Source organism: Eumetopias jubatus, unplaced genomic scaffold, assembly GCF_037043125.1.
Source record: "Eumetopias jubatus isolate StellerSeaLion01/CBP00866 unplaced genomic scaffold, mEumJub1_p1.0 scaffold_9, whole genome shotgun sequence".
Lineage (NCBI taxonomy): Eukaryota > Metazoa > Chordata > Mammalia > Carnivora > Otariidae > Eumetopias > Eumetopias jubatus.
The window spans coordinates 73,285,403-73,301,218 of record NW_028274815.1 but is presented as its reverse complement, the minus strand read 5'-3'; the positions used below and the strand labels follow the sequence as shown (position 1 = coordinate 73,301,218).

At 47.6% G+C, this 15,816-nt stretch overlaps 1 protein-coding gene across 3 annotated transcripts in view; it reads left to right on the top strand.

The window, feature by feature from the left end:
- The window catches only part of SOCS5 (suppressor of cytokine signaling 5), a 112,101-nt gene that overhangs the window by 72,097 nt on the left and 24,188 nt on the right, over positions 1–15,816 (top strand). The window contains exon 3 of one of the 3 annotated variants that reach the window (XR_015768959.1): positions 1,840–1,863. The exons of the other annotated variants lie outside the window; for them this stretch is intronic. The gene's annotated coding sequence lies outside the window, so the exon portion shown is untranslated. Of the gene's footprint in view, positions 1–1,839; positions 1,864–15,816 lie in introns of those variants that run through there. 3 annotated transcript variants of the gene reach the window in all.

The following is a 15,816-nucleotide window of genomic DNA, read 5'->3' as shown; positions in this document are numbered from 1 at the left end:
TTTTTTAAAATTATTTCTTGAAGTAAACCAAAAAAAAACTGGGGCATCTGGCTGGCTCAGTTGGTGGAGCATGCAACTTTTGATCTCAGGTTCGCAAGTTCAAGCCCCACGTCGGGTGTAGAGTTTACTTTAAAAAAAAAAAGGCAGAGCTATTTTAGACGACTCTGGGGGATGGTATTTTGCTTCAGAGCTCCCTGCTGATTGGCCAACACCTCACTGCCCTGCAGCTTCTCCCTTTGTCCCATCCTTTCTCCCTCTTCCCATCACAAGTGTGAATTCCTAAGAGTACCTTGCACCCCAAGTCCTGCCTCAGTATCTGATTCTGGGAAATCTAACCTGTGACATTCTGTCATCCGGAGCTGAATACCTGTATGCGCGTGTGTGTATGTGTGTTTATGTATATGGATATATGCTTATGGGTACATATAATATTTATTAATTACTTTCCTCCATTCAATAGTATACTGTCCACCAATAATCAGCAAATTGTGTTTTTCAACCTGTTGGCTTATTTATTCTAAATACAGCTATTTTTTCCTCTAATGCAGATCTTTGTTACCAAAAAAAATTTATAATGGCAAAGTGTTTTATTTTTCCCATTTATCCCAATGTCATTTTTTGCCCAGTTTTGGGGTATTAAAATCCTCAATACACATCATTTGTTCAGAATAGCAGGGCAAGATATAAACAGACGCCATCGGCTAACTTACTGATCACTGTGGACATTAGCCGCCACTTGCAGTGTCACAACTGTGAATGTTGGCACCAGGCTCTCCAAACCTGATCAGGAGGCGGGATGCTGCTTGCTTAAAACAGGACCCACAGGACAGATACTGGGCTTCAGATCCCTGCACCCAGCATCATTGTTTTGGCCTCAGTAGTGTTAATCACAAATATGAGTAGTTCTTGGCAAGAATGGAATGTATTCCATTCGAAACTTCAAAACTGTGCTATATGGAAGGTTGAAAGCCACTTTCTCAACAGACACACTCTGTCCTTCCACGTCGTGGGCAGACGAGCTGGTCGGATTGCATGGATCTGTTTGCAGGGAACTCGGGCCAGGTCAAGCCTTTTCTGAAAGACCCTCCATCAAATCAGGAGTTGGACGAGAGGGTCCCTAAGCCTGTGCTGTTTTGCCACATAGGTTATTTTGGGTCCTGATAAGTAGATCAAAATGGTGATTTTTGTGTTTTATTTTAGGCAAGGCTTTTTGTGTAAAACAACAAGCAAATGTAACACCCCTAAAATTCATCCCGAGAAATAAGCATTACCTTTCATGGACCCTCAGGTTGGGGGACAACACTGGGCTTGACTGTGAGGCAGGCGGAGGCCACGGCCAATGTTCTTCCCACCTCTCCTGTCCTTGCCCTGGCCTGGTTACTCAGGCCTGCCCTCCCCCCAGCCTGCTCTCTCACCTCAGCTCCTGGGTATCACTTCCATAGGCCACCGCTCCACTGACTCCCCAGGGCCACGAAATGCAATCCGGATCCCTTAAACTGACCCACCACAGCCTCTGTGGTCTGACCACTGACCACCTTCTTGCCCCACTCTGGCCACTCTCCCCCACAAGGCGCTCGGCGCGCCAACCGCTCTGGGATTCTCACAACCCTGAACACCTACTCACCCCTCAGCCCCGCCTCCTTGCCTACTGTTCTTTGTCCTTGACCCGCCCTTCCCCTGTCCACTCGGGCCCCATCTGTCTGGCAAAGCACTGCTCAGCCCCAGGCCCCATTGCCTCCTCTGTTGTTTTCTCTGACACCTACCACCCACGCCGGGTTCCCTTTGTCTTCTGGCTATTCCTCCATCGTAACATTAGAGCCTATTGATTTTTTATTCCAGACACTTCAGCCGGTTGTGAGTGCCTGAAGAGCAGGAACTGTATCTGGTTCACCTGTGAGTCACCGGCCCTGTCTCAGTGCCTGACACATGGTCAGCATCTAGGAAGTTGAATGAATGGCTTCCCTGCCCCACCCCCACACACATGCTCCAACCCTACTGAACGAACTTCTTATGTCCTATTTTGTTTACTTATTTTGATGTCTTTCCTTCTGGTCAAAGCATCCCCAACAAATGGGAGAAGTCCAGAGTGCTTTCCAGACAAATCATATGCCAACCACAATGCTCAGCATCTGTAAGTAGTACGGCTTCACTGAAATAAGGAATAGAGCCCCTACTAACTGGCAATACTCTGCCTTTCCTTTCTAACCCATTAGCAGCAATTTCAGGAGAGTGAGAAGAGACACGGGGGAGGGAAAAATGGGTCTCTCAATGCCCTCAAGTCACAGCATGTGGGGAGGGGGCAGTCTAAATGTCGGTACCCCACCCCCCAAATTCCTGTGTTGAAATCTAACAGGCAAAGGTGATGGTATTCGGAGGTGGGGCCTTTAGGAGGTGCTCAAGTCATGAGAGTGGAATCCTCAGACGCAGGAGTAGCGCCTTATAAAAGAAGCTCCAGAAGCCTCCTAGCATCTTCCGTCATGTGGAAATACAAGCAGAAGTCCGCGACCCAGAAGAGGGCCCTCACCCAACCATGCTAGCACCCTGATCTGACTTCCAGCCTCAGACAGTGAGCAATAATGTCTACTGTTTGTCAGTTACCCAGGCTGTGGTATGTTGTTATAGCAGCCTGAATGGACCAAATCAGGGGTCCTCCTGCTTATAGACCTGGCTAAATATGGCTCCCAGAGGATAAAAAAGGGATGATCTCAGCTCTTTGCCCAGCTAAAGCATTTTCGAGGGTATCCATATAGGACACTAAAGGGTAGAAGGAAACCCTGGGAAGGTGGGGTTGAGTGCTGGTATGAGCTGAAGTTGGTAGAGTTTCCCTCACCTGCAGGTTTCACAGGTATGATTGATGTCTGACTTGCCCGGGGGGCTGCAGGGCAGGCCCAAGGGGAGGCCTTCCACTAGGACTGGGAAACACAAGAGGTGTGGAAAAATGTATCTGAGAAGCTCATCAGGCAAAAATGTATTTGCTGCCAGCCTATGAAATTGTTAAATTCATACCGCAAGCGCCTGTTATTGAAAACATCATGGTGAAATTGCCTGCTGAAGCAGAAAAAAGAGCTTTGCGCAGCTCTTGAGGAAGACCATGTGCTCATGTGTGAGCCCCTGCCGCCGCCTCTCCTCAGCACTTAGCATCTGTGCTTCCCAAGGCCCTGTGCCACTATGCTCTGCCCGCTGGGTTTCAGCTAGGATGTGAGCTCCTTGACAGCAAGGTCTTCACTATCTCCTCCATCTCTTATGCTGGGCACATAGTCGCTGCTCATTAGATGAGCATCTAGTTGGATGGGAAGACTGAAGCTGACTCCCCCCCATGCAACAGCATGGAGAGTCTGGCAAGAGCTGCCTCTTATCACTCTCGCTCTTGCACCAGACATACTTGTTATCTCTTCTTACCCTCAACACAACCCTCTAGGGTGAGTGCTCTTATTATCCCAGTTTACAGATGTGTACACTGAGGCTTGGGGAAGTGAAGCAGCTAGTCTGAGGTCACAGAGCTAGAAATTGGTGAAGCTGAAACTTAAACTCAAGAATTTGCACTTCTGGTATTACCTGAGAAAGACCCTCCCAGACCACCCCTTGCCCCTGCAGATGGTAACTGGAAACTCTGAACAGAATACAGACGATTCTAAACTAAAGTAAAAGACAACTATCTGAAGGCACTGGTGAGTGATCAGAAGCAGGCAGATCGTGGTGAGGAGGCCATGCCTGTGGGAGGGGAGTTGTGTGGAATGAGGGTCCATTTCCACAGCTTCCTGGCCCTCGACTGGCATGGGGTGCTGGGGGTGCTGGTAGAGGAAGAGCTGTCCTTCCAGGATGTGGAAGTCTGAGTGCAGGGGAAGCACACATGCTGGGGGAGGATCCCCAGATTCTGCCTGCCTCCGTCTCTACCGACCCCTGCATCACACATGTGTGGAGCAAAGCCAAGCAGCCCTGCGGAGGACAGAGGAGCTCAACTGAGCTCAGAAGTGCTGGCCAGGAAAGAGTCAGTTGCAGCTGGAGTCCAACAAAGATACGTGTCCTCTTTAAAAGAGAAAAAGAAGAAAGGAAGGAAAAAAATTTTTTAAAGATAAAGACTCATCAGGATAAAATAACATAATCCAGAATCCAGAGTCTCTATACTTTACCCTTCATAATGTCCAGGAATCTAAAAGTACCCAACGTACCAAGAACCAAGAATATGGAACACATTCTCAAGAGAAAAGAATATTAATAGCAAAAAAACAAAAGACAAAAAACAAAAAACCCTGAGCTGAACTGGATGTGGAATTAGCAGACAAGAACTTTAAAGCAGTTATCATTGTAACTATCCTCAAAGAAGTAAAAGAAAATATGCTCACAATGAATCAAGATAGGAAATTTCAGCAGGTAAATAGAAACACAAATAGATACTCCTCGATCTACTGGACTTAGAAAAATCTACTGGATAAATTTAACAGCAGAATGGAGACAGAGGGAAAAGTAAGAGAACCTGAAGATAGATCAATAGAAATTATCCAATAGGAAACACAGAGTTTTGTTGTTTTTTTTTAAAGATTGACAACATAAATGGAGCCTCAGAGATCTCTCAGATAGTATCAGCCCAAAATACGTGTCGTTGAAATTCCAAAAGGAAAGGAGAGAGAAAATAGGACAGAAAAAAAAATACTTGAAGAACTAATGACCGGAAATTTCCCAGATTTGATGAAAGCATAAATTTATAGCTTCAGAGTATTCAGAGAACATCAAGCAGGCTGTGCTAAAGCATATTAGGGTCAAACTATCGGAAGCCAAACAGAAAGGACAAACCTTGCAGAGGTAGCAAGAAAAGAACCACATTTTACTTCCGGGGAACAACACTTCAATAAGGAGCTGACTTCTCATTAGAAACTATGAAGGCCAGGAGAGAGGACAAGAAGAGTTCCGAAGAGCTAAAAGGAAATCTATCAGCCCAAACATTTATAGCGGGCCAAAATATCCCTCATGAATGTAGGCAACATAAGGACATTTGCGATGAAAGAAAACTAAGAGATTTTTGACACCAGCACAAAGAAATGCTAAAGGCAGTTGTGTTTTTTTTTTTTTCCAGACAGAAGGAAATGATATCAGAATGAAACTCAAATCACCAGAAAGGAATGAAGCAGAAAGAGTAGCTAGGCGGCCTGAGAGCCCGCTTCCTCTGGGGGCCCAAGTTGGCCTCAGAAGTCAGAGACAAGACTGCTAGCTTCCCAAATGGCCAACGTCTATCTGTTAAAACTAAATGCCGCTTACAATAGAATTTTAAAAAACATCAGGAACCTAGGAATAAATCTAACCAAAACTGCTCAAGGAAAACTGAAACCACTGCTGGGGAGAAGACAAGGAAGGAGCAGACGAGGCCACTGGAGCGAGTTTAGAGGACCCCCTTGGCAGAGCCTGCGTGGGCTCTGTGCCCCAGGGTCGGGTCCAGAACGGGGTAGAAAACGTTGGCCCCTCTTGCGACTCTCCAGCTCTTGAGTTTATGTTACCCATCCAGCCACCTAGAGACCATCCAACTGCTCTCTTGCTAAGTTCATATGCTAAATTTCTAGGTGGTTAGCCCACCCCTGAAACAATTAACCGTAACCATAACCACAACCGTGAGTTATTGCACAGAGTAGCTACCAGGGCCGATTGCTTTTACCAAATGAGTTGGTGGGAGGCAGTTTCCACAAAGTGAGGGGGAAGGCATATCATTTGGTGTCTAGTACAGCAAAAGGAGAAAGGAGATCCCGCTTGACTTTTTTGCAGGCAAACGCTGTGGGTAATAAAATATGGCCTCCAGGTTAAATATCTTTCCAGTAGGTGCTACCATTACATTTTTTCAGTGCCTGGCTGTTTGCACAGCTCTTCCGTTTTGCACTGATCTAATAGTCTGGTGCAGTGAGCAAGGCAAGGGGGGGGGGGTCGTATTCCCATTTCTGAGATGCTGGCTCATGTGCCCAAGGTGACCGAACTATAGGAGGCAGCACCCTACCAGAGTGGGTGGGGAGCTCCCCCAGAGGCTGGCATGTGGCTTCATTCAGCATTCCTATGCATTGCTGGAATCAGGGAGGTCTGCAGGACCCCATGCGTGTGGCCCCTCAGCTGGGGCCAGTCTGAACTACTTCAACAGTGGACAGTGCTGTCCCCCCAGGGTGCAGCGATCAAGCACCTAGATGCAGCCATCTGAGGCCCAAGGCAGTCCTGCCCACCCTGATTCCACGGCCCCCCACTATAGCTCGCCAGATTTCTACTGTCAAGCTCTCTTTACCAAACTTATTTCCAAGTCCAAGTTCTTGCAAGTGGTTCTGGAGATGGCGACATTTGGATAGAACACTGGAACTTGCCTGGTGTCTTAGCAAGGCCGACCACAGTGTCTGGCCTTGCTGAGACAGGACAACCTGGTGACATGGGGCAGAGTTCAGGATCAAGTGTGACAGGTCTCAAGGCAATTTGAACATCTTAAAACTTGGACCAAGTGGCCAACTCTGTAGGTTTTGTGTTTTTCTAGCCTGCTACAGCTTCCAAATATGTGATTTAGGATGTTGAAAACACCTGTTATTCCTGTGTTAATATGATGAAAGCAGGAATAAGAAAGTGTGGTCACTTGGAGGCTGTGTTGAGCAGGGCTGGGCTTCCTGCTCTCCTGACCCTGGGTTTGGTGGGCTGCTCTGGGGCCATGTCAGCTTCAGCTCTGGCAGAATTCTATGACCCTTCCAGCAGTTCTGATGCCCGGGTGGTCCCAGGTCAGGGAGCAGCTCCAAACCATCCTGGCAGGGCTTTCTGTGGTGCTGGAAGCAGGGGCCCTGGCCCAACTCTGCTGACTCCAGATCCTTCTGGGCCTGGCCTTGCTGCTCAGCCCCCAGTGGAGCAGGGCCCGCGCTATGGATGGGAGAACTCAGAATCCCAGAGGTGGCCTGGGCCCTCCTCACGGGGGGTGGGGACATTGATCAATGCTCTTTCTACTTGAACACCTGCCAGTTTGTCATGTGCAACACCTGTAGGGAATTGCAACCTGTCTTGACCAGCATTTCACTCTAAACTTCTGTCCCCTCCCACCAGGAAGGTGAGGATTTAACCAAGCAAATTATGAGACTCCTCTGCTGGAACCAGATATAAAGTATAAAGGAGGATCTTTAATAAGAGAGTCAGTTATGGATGCTATGCTGTTATGCCCAGTTCTCCAAGAGGGCAAGGAGGACAATGAGAACTAATGTTCTTTTAGCTCCTGTTCAGGCCTTCAAGGTCTGAGTCTGGCTATTGCCACATGGAAACTTTTTCTGTGAATTCTATAATATAAGGCCAATCTTGTTCACTATCCGATAGCCCACTCCCATGAGAATCTGCCCCTCCTCCCATTTCAGGTACAACTACCTACCAGCATGGGCTTCTGACCTAAGGTTACCTCTCCTGAGCTGTGGCCTGATAAAAAAGATGATCCAGGCCATTCTAAGATTTCAGGATGTAAGTATGGGAAACTGAGAGGCTGCTGACATTTGGAAATGGGAACCAAAGCAGAAGGTTGTGGTGCAGAAAGGGGAGAGAAGTGCGTGCTTACCATGATGGTCACATGTGGGCTGAGGGCCTGAAAGAGCCAGGGGAACAGACACTCAGGCAACAACAACAGCTAGAGGCCCTAGTTCCTGGAAAAAATGGGGAGTATGGCCTTAGCTTGGGATAGATTGTCCGTCTCAGGTCCCAGCTCCCACAAGAGCCAGTTGAGTTCAAGGCTCCCAACCCTTCCACATAGATCCTTGCACTAAACCCCCTTTCCTGAGCCACCTCGAGGCAAGGGAGTCTTTTTCTGAAATCTATCTGCTCATCAAGAGAAAGAGTTTAGATCATTTACATTTAATGTAATTATTGATAGTCTGGTTTATATCTACTATCTTGCTACTTATTTTCTGTTTGTCCCATCTGTTCTTTGTTCCCTTTTTATTCTTTTTGTCTTCTTTTGCATTAATTCTGCGATTTTTAGTATTCCATTTTATCTCCGTTATTGACTTGCTAACTGTATCACTTTGTTTTATTTTTTTAGTGGTTTCTCTAGGGCTTAAAATAAATACATCACAACCTACCTTCAAATAATATTATACTACTTCATGTATAATATCAGAATCTCCCAACCTCACATAACTTGCATTTTCCCTCTGTTCTTTGTACTATTGTTGTCATACATTTTACTGCTGCATGTGTTATTAACACCACAGTACATTCTTTTGCTTTAAATCATTATTTTTTTTTGCAAAAATTTTAAAAGGGGGAAAAAAAGATCTTTTATTTTTATCCACATATTTACCATTTCCTGGTCTCTCCAGTCCTTTGTGTTGATCCAAGTTTCCATTTGGCACCATTTTCCTACTGCCTGAAGAACTGTAATATTTTTTAAGTTCAGGCCTACTGGCAACAAATGCCCTCATCTTTTCATCTGTCTGAAAAAGTCATCATTTCACCTTCATTTTTGAATTATATTTTTGCTAGATTTAAAATTCTGGGTTGACATTTTTTTTTCTTTCAACACTTTAAGATGCATTCCACTGTCTTCTGGAGTGCATAGTTTCTAATAAGTCTGTGATTAATTTTCTCTGTTCCTTTGTCCAAAATGTGTCTTTTTTCTCTGGGTGCTTTAAAGATGTTCTCTTTGTCACTGTTTTTCAGAAACTCAATCATATTGGGTAACACGTTTGGATTTGTACGTTTATAGTTCTCATCAAATTTGGAGGGAAAATGTGGCCATAATTTCTTCAAACACTTTTTTTTTCTGTTTCCTCCTCTCTTCCATCTTTCTGGAATTCCAATTTCATGGACACAAACCTGTTTGATATTATTGCACAGGTCACTGAGGCTATGCTGTACACTTAAAATGTATGCATTTTCTTACACGTAAATTAAAACTAAATATAATTGACTTAAATACATGAGCTAATACATACAAGTCCCCCAGCACAGTTGGTGGCACACAATCAGTGCCTAATACATCTAATTTCTCATCTCCCCAGTCCTACTGCTTTAATCCCCTTCTGTGCTGCTGCCTTTTTACACACTCTCAGCCTCTTACACTTTTCACACCCTTCTCCCTCTCCCAAATTCCTCCTGTCCTTCAAGATGCGGCTTAAATCCCTCCACCGGAATGCTTCCTACATTACTCTAGGTCACAGTTCAGAACTCTTAAAGCACTCGCTTTGAGTGCTTCCCCCAAAAGCAGAGTGAAGCGTGGTTGTGTATTGAAATGTGCCATTCACAACTTATAGATACACCTGTGTCTTGCCTCACTGTTGGTTTTGAATTCCTCAGGGCCGACTTCTACCTTTTTAACCCCTGTGTCCTTATCACTGCCTGCTCCAACACTGCCAGGCGGTATTTCCCATCGTCTGTTACCTGGGATGGAGCCTCCCCAGCTTGCTGGAGCCCTGCAGGTCTCCCACCCCTCACCAGTGCACTCCTGGGGACGAGAGACTGGTCTAGAGAGATGATGTGGTGGTCTTAGGAAAATGGACTTTGGAGTCCAGTCATCCTGCTGTGAATCTCAGCCCTGCCTGCTGCCTACCTGTGTGACTCTGGCCAAGTTACTGAGCCAGACTGACCGGCATTTTCCTCATCAGTTTCATGATTGTGTGTGTTGGATTGAGATGAGAGAGAACTGTGTCAGGCACCTGGCTATTATCTGCTATCACTGAGAGCTGGGTGGACGAATGCAGGACCAGGCCCCCTGCCTGGCCAGGGATATGTACATGAAGCTGGTACTCATTTGGAGAGCACTCAGACCTGTGCATTTTTTGTCAGTCATGAACTCATTTCCCCAGAGACCAGACGAGAGAAACAGGCCACATCTAAGGGCTCTTCATACCTCACAAAAGTTTGCTGTGTTTCTTCAGCCCCATCCACACATCTGGTTGTACTTACTGATCTAAAAATGTATCCATCCTGCTTGCCATGTTCACATTTCAGAACATGGTGTGGCCCCAGGGGGGAAAAAATTCAAAAATACCATGCATTAAAAAAAAATTAATGCCATGCATTTATGTACTTCCAAAAGATGAAGGTCTAGGACAAGGAGCCTGCAAGCAGCAGGCACCTAGACAGCTCTACACACCAGGGGCTGACCCACCAGGGTCCCCAGGCCTTAAGCCTAGAGGTCCTGGGCAAGGGAAAGCCCTCCAAAGCATGGAGGAGGACTTTGCAGGCAAGGAATCCAAGAAATCAAAGGCCTTATGAGTGTCTGGTAAAAGTTCACTTCCAAAGATGGGGGAAATAGCAAGGAGAGGGCAAGAGTCAGGACACCTGGTTCTTCCTTTAGACATCCTAAGTGACCAAGAGCATGCCACTCAGTGTCTTTGGGCCTCTCTCACTCATCTGTACCAATTAGTTATATCTCCATTGCAGCTGTGATTCTGTGAATGTCTCTGAAATGGATGAGGCAGAGATATTTGTCTGTATTTGTATTTGTCCATGTTCTCAATGCCTACAACAGTGACTGGCATGTAGTAGATACTCCACAAATTTTTTTTAATACATGAATATTATAAGGTTGAAATCATAAGCCTTTACTTACATACAAGCTTTGCCCTCGACTACTATGACATCAGGCAAGTGATTGCATCTCTGAGGCTCTAGTTTCCTCATTTGTAGGATAGCTAATGTAGGCTAGCTCTATGTGATGCTCAAATGGGATGGTTGTAAAGTCCATAAAAGGTACCTACTACAGAGGGAGTGCTCAATAAACAGTAGCGATCAGTTATTATAGCATCTACCACAATTCCTCTTGTTTTGAAATGGCTGTAGGAATTTCCCCTCTTCTTCTGTTTCTTTTTCCTGGCCATTGCACTCCCAGTATAATGGTGCAGAGCCTGGAGTTTCTTCCTCAATGGGCAGTCTCTGAGGATCAGGCCACAAGAACTGGCTTATATTATAGTAGGAGATTAAATTCAGGTTAGAGCTGATCAAGGGATATCAAACCTTGAGAGAAGTTATGAAAAAAGACAAGGAAACTTTCCCCAAGAAATCTGTTGGAATACAATAGATGTTTTCATCAGTGACTATCTCCTGTGTTGACCCATGAGGAGCAATGTGGGACTATCTGACTTTTCACTCGGTGGCCTCTATAGGGCATGAACAACAGCTCAAGGACATTTTGATAAGGCCAGTGGACTCAGCCGGAGATGCATGTGATCTGCTCCACAGCGACCCACAGGTCTTTGAGGTTAAAGAGTTGCTAAAATGCATTAGCACTGCTCAAGAACAAAATGAAAGGATGTAGAGCCCTGCGTCCTGCCCAACCAGCCCTGATGCTTGGCTCTGAATGAAGGAATAGAGAAGGGCCCCACCAAAACTGCTTTCCCATGCAACTCACATGTACTGGGTCTTTCAGGAACCTTCTTATAACCTTTAAAGCCAACCTAGGGACACTCCGGAGCCTCACTAGGATTCCAGCACAACCTCAATGTGCTGGACCTCAGGTCAGGTGGGGTCACTGTAAGCCAATGACCTTCTGTCTTCCTGCCCATTTCACCATGGGCTCCATTCGCAAGGGGAGAAGAAGAGTCACACTCTTAGCTGGACTGTGTCCTCCAGGGGCTTTCCCATAATGGCTGGAGACTGCCAGCCACCCCCCAGGGCCCACATTCACAAAGGGAGCTGGGCTCTTGCTTCTTATTAGGAGAGCTTGGGAGGGGATAAGGGAGGGGTAAAAGGGCATGATGTGTCATGATTGAGGTTGGGACAGAAAAGAGAAAGAAATTTTCTCTATTTCTGTGTCTTACCCACATTACCAGTTTTGTCTGTGGCAGCTGAAGATAGGAAGTGCTGACCTATGACTGGCAAGTAATGTGAAGAGAGAGGTTAAACTGAGCTGGGCTGAGTTGAGCTGAGCAGAATTGAGTGGAGCTGAGCTGAGCTAAGCTGAGCTGAGTTGACCTGAGTTGAGTTGAACTGAGCTGAGTGGAGCTGAGTTGAGCTGAGTTGAGTTGAACTGAGCTAAGCTGAGCTGAGTTGAACAGAGTTGAGTTTACTGAGCTGAGTTGAGCTGAGCTGAGTTGCGTGGAGCTGAGCTGAATTGAGTAGAGCTGAGCTGAGTAGAGTTGAATTGAGGGGAGCTGAGCTGAGCTAAGTAGAATTAGAAGATAGATACTACCCTCTTAGAATCCCCTGGAACAAGGCATCTATTCTGTGCAGAGATTGAGTTAGTTTTCCTTAAAACTGCTTCTGGCAACTGAAGCAGAGAAATGCTTGTGGAGAGGACATCCAGGAAAACCATCTCAAGATTCTCTTCTGGTTCCCAGAAGCAACACTCCCACAGGTGTCCCCATGAAGCTCCTCATTCCAGCCAGTCCCTGGGCTGCCCTTATTTCCACTGTGACTTTCTGTCCCTGCTCTTCATTCCACTCTTCCTCTCCACTCTCCCTCCTCACCTCCCATGGGGATGACCTCCTAGAGCCTTCTCCAAGGGCCTATCTGGAATAACCCAGTGCCGTCCAGAGCTTCTGTACCTATCTGATTGTGTATCACCTTATACTGACTCCCATCCTTGATTTGTTGTGTCACTCTGGGTCCTTTCCCCTGAATAATTGTAAATCCTATGAAGGAGAGACTTGTAATTCCTTGGTGTCTCCCAGAGTACAGAGCCCAGTATTTAATAGGTGCTCAATAAATGCTCCTTGCATGAATGCTGAGAGGCCGTATTAGCTCATATCTTAAGATGCACTTTTTAAAAAGTTTGTGTCGTAACTGGGCTGCACTGTGTACATTCAACCAATATTTCAATGTTTGTCATGAGAAATTTTCGGTTTCTCTGGCTCCAGGTTTTGGGTGCTCTGAGGCTGCTGAAGAGCTCTGGACTAGGGGTAAGGACATCAGGCCTGGGTCCCAGCCCTGCCACCAATTTGTGTGTGATCTGGAGTTAAATAACCTTTCTCCATTTCCCTACCTGTGCTGTGGGTCATCACCTGCTCTTATAGAGTGTTATGGGCAGAGAATGGGACAGTTTTGAAAGAGCTTGGATAAATGCTGAATAAATGAAGGAGGTTATTATTCTAAGGGGCTCATGAGGTATTCATTCAACAGACCTTTATTGATAATCTCCTCTGCATCAGGTATTAGGAAGGAAAATATAAAAGTGCTTCAGACCTTGTCCTTGGGAAACTGAAGAGAGAGACTCAAACATTAGCAATGGGCAAGTGTTATAGTGAAGCGCCAAGAACATAGGGGGAGGAGGGAGGAAGGCATCTGGGGGCGGGGGGTGTGGAAGGGAGTGGCATTTGAAGAGACCTTGAAGAAACGATCAGATGTCTCCAGGAGGAAAGGCCCATGGGTAGTAGCGCCCTCCTGGCAGTGCGCAGAAGGCTGAAGGTTTGGACAGGAGCAGTGAGTGGTGCTCTGTGGCCACAGCAAAAGCGAAGCAGGGTGATGAGGCTGTAGGGGAGGGAATGGAGACTCAAGAAGAGGGTAGGGCCCATGAGCTGGTGGCTGGGGTGGAGCGGGACGGGATACAAGCCCATGTTGGGGAGAAGAGGTTTCAGATCTCCTCTGGGCCTCTGGCTAGGTGCGGGCACAGCAGTGCCTGGACCCACAGGGTAAGCAGGGAGGCCAGGCCCCCCCAGGGTGCTCTGCGGGAATGACAGAAGCACAGGGTCTGGTCCTTCCCACTCCTGAGGAGCTCCGAAGACAGAGAGGGCCGGGAGGAGATCCAGCGTCTTGAGGTTAGGGCGTGGCCCAGGGCCAGATTATTCTCCTGCCCTTCAAATATGTCAGGCTCTTTGTACCTCAGTGACTCTGGGCCCACTTGCCCTCTGTGAGCAGGACTGCTCCTGCCTCTCATCCTCCGGGTGCCAGCTCCCACATCACTCCGCAGGGGCTCTCCTTACCCAGACGTCCTTCTCACCCTTCCTTCTCTATTTGGTCCCATTTGTTTCTTTTACAGCACTGACCCCAGTTGTCCTTACTGGGTTTTCTCTCTGTCTCTCCCCCACTGAAGTGTCAGTTCCATGAGAATAGGGACTTCGTCTCTCACCCCAAGATAGTGCTGATACCTGGCACCCAGTGTCTGATATGCAGTCGGTGCTGAATAACTGAATCATGGCCTGGCTGTGCCGCATGACTTGAAGAGCATTGAATTTGAACATGCAGTGTCATCCCTGGGTTAAAGTAGGGATTGACAACCCCCATGGTAGAGATCAAGAAACCCAGGGCTCATTGTTAGTCTTAAGGTTGTGTCCCATTAAATTTCACAGTAAGGGACCAGGAGAGTCAGCACAAAGCCCCAAGGCTGTAATTCTGGCTCTGTGTGCCCCTCCCCCAACTCAAGTACAGAGCATCATGTCCTAAATCCTGAATCATAAATCCAGCCTGGTCAGAGGACAGGCAGGCTTGCACATGAGGGTCTCCCACGGGGCCGCAGCTGGCCACGGAGAATGGAGAGAACAGGCTTCAATGGGCAAAACCTGCCATCACCTTACTTAGCAATACATGTTTTTTTAAATAACAGATTTAAATAAATAATGCAAACTGTGAAAATCTGTGGTTAAAAATGAAAGGGGAGGGGTGGGGATAAAGAATCTAACAGATGGTTGCCAGGCCTCTCTCGTTGACAGGTGGGATAGAATCATCTGCATGAGCACATCTCTGAAGGGCTTCTTTTTATTGGCCCGTTTATTGGTCATACTGCAGCGTGAGCCCTGCACGATCAAACTGCAGTGTCAGCCCAACCCAGAGCAGCCCCGGGAAGGAGGCCCTCCGCCTTGGCTGTGCCTCACCTATGGCCACAGTGTTGCCCCTTACAAAAAGGAAAAAGAAAATCATACATGCCTGGTCAAAAGTGTGGACATCGGCCAAAGCCCTTGGGGTAGCCAAGTCGCATCTCTCTCTCTCTCTCTCTCTCTCTCTCTCACACACACACACACACACACACACACATCACTTTGTGCTGCCCCATGGCCTTCTCCCTCTCTGCTCTGTTCACACCTGCTCTCTGAGTTCAGGACTTGTGGGGCACTGGGGAAATCCTGCCTGGTCCACTAATTGGTTCTTGTGGGAGAGCCATGTGCCCGCAGCCAGACCATGCCCCCTCGGAGGTGGGAACCAGCTGGTGTCCTCCAGCATCCCCGTGGCCTGTCACAGGCCACCCATGTCTAAGCTGTTCCCACCGGTCCGGCACAGTCATCCCTATTTCCCAACACGGCCATGCGTTTGGGGCCAGACTCCACGGGCAGGGCTGCTTATCATCAGTCTTTTGTCTCTCTTTGTGGTCCCACTGCGAGTTGTGACGGAGCTGTGTGAGTGCGGAAGGCTGCCTCTGGATACTGGTGCTGAGTGACCGGGAGTCCGCAGGGGGTCCACAAAGCCCGATGGGATGGTGGGAGCTCTCCCAGGAAGTGATGTGTAGTCTCGGGGACGCCTGCCATTCACCGAGCACTCGGGCCAGGCACTGTGCTAAACCCCTTTTGTGCGGAATCTTACTAAACCACCTCAACCACCCTATGAAGTGTGCCACCACCACCATCATCATTGATCTTCATTTAATGTACGAGGAACTGGAGACATGAAAAGGGCGAGGAACTTGCCTAAGGCCACAGGGTCAGCAGCGGTGAGCCAGGGTGCGGTCCCACTCCCCACTTTCTGCTCCAAACCCTTCTGGGCGGGGGGCAGTAACACACAACCCACCAGACCTCACCTGTCCCACAGTCCCAGAGGCACCTGTGCAGAGGCCCCGGATGCGCGTGCAGGCTCAGGTGGGAGGCCGCCTCTTGGCGGCAAGACTCGCTCAAGTCACTGGCCCTCTCCAGCTTCTCATCAGTAATATGGGGTTTGCGATAGAAGCTACCTCCCAAAGTAATTGGGAAC